We start from the raw sequence: 1231 nt of genomic DNA, 5'->3' as shown, positions 1-1231 counted from the left end.
GAATCCCCTTATCTTTTTCCTCTGTCCACAAAATGACACTAAAGAAAATAGTGCAAGGGGCATACCAGAGGATGTCGCAAACCTCACAGAGAAGAGACAAGACTGAAGTTGACAGGCTGTTAGGGAGCAATTATTCCTTTCCCTCCACCTGAAACATTAAGAGGCAAGCTGATGCCATATCTGACGTGTGTTGTCATGGACTTTTCAAACTGGGATGCACAAACTGGAAAATACATCCGATATATTTTCTGTGCAAACCTTCCCTCAGCTCCAAATGCTAATATTGGCAACTTTGCTCATTATGCAAAAAGGACCTCAACTCTCTCAACTGAGTCTCTGTGGCTTCCGAGTCACCAATCTCCACACTTCTAGTCTAACCAAACTCACTCCCACTGTCAACGACCCTCCTAAAAGTCTGGTCACAGTACTTCTTTCTCACAAACTACAATTTCCTACCACCTTTAAAATGAAGACAATTCCTCCAAAATGTTTCAATTCTAATCAACTCTTTAGTGTTATTTCCCATTATATTCTCTCTTCACATGCCCAGGCTGATGCCAGGCCATTCTTTATTCCTTGCCGATGTACACATTTTTAAAACTCCTTGCCTGTCTCTTAACCTACAAATGTCCTTCCTCTCCAAATCCTCCTCCAAAAGGAGGCTCAGAAAATGCCTCCTTTGCAAAACCCTCATTTCCTCTAACCCTCTGTATGCATCCCTTTAGCATGGTTCTTGCTCCTCTACAAAACACGTATTTCAATCAGGCTGACCAGATTCTGAGTGTCAACCATTTGTGTGTCTTTCCTCACTCCCAGCTTCCAACACAGGGTCTTAAGATATATACACATTCATTAACTGGTGAAATAAAATGTTAGAAGCCTAACATTTACAAAAAATATTCGCAGTTTAAGTTTCATATATAGTCCAGAGACATATTGGTGTATTAACTGTAAAAGCTAAAAGTTTTGTTTTAAACCACAAAATCAGTACGATTTATTTTTTATTCAAAGTTAATGGACCTTTTAGGGAATAATACTAAAATAAATACAGTATCTAGATTAACAAGGACGAATTACTCTTATTTGGTGTCGCTGCGGGGGTTATGACTGGGTGGAAATGAACATTCTGACATCTGCTTTTGTCACCATCTCTCACCGGAGGCCTCTCCAATGATTTTATGAAGCAGAGTGCACCATGCCAGCAACCACATTGTCTGATGGAGCAGGAGTG

The sequence above is a fragment of the Pteropus alecto genome, unplaced genomic scaffold, assembly GCF_000325575.1.
Source record: "Pteropus alecto unplaced genomic scaffold, ASM32557v1 scaffold287, whole genome shotgun sequence".
Lineage (NCBI taxonomy): Eukaryota > Metazoa > Chordata > Mammalia > Chiroptera > Pteropodidae > Pteropus > Pteropus alecto.
The sequence above is the reverse complement of the archived record's forward strand: the minus strand, read 5'-3'. Positions refer to the sequence as shown.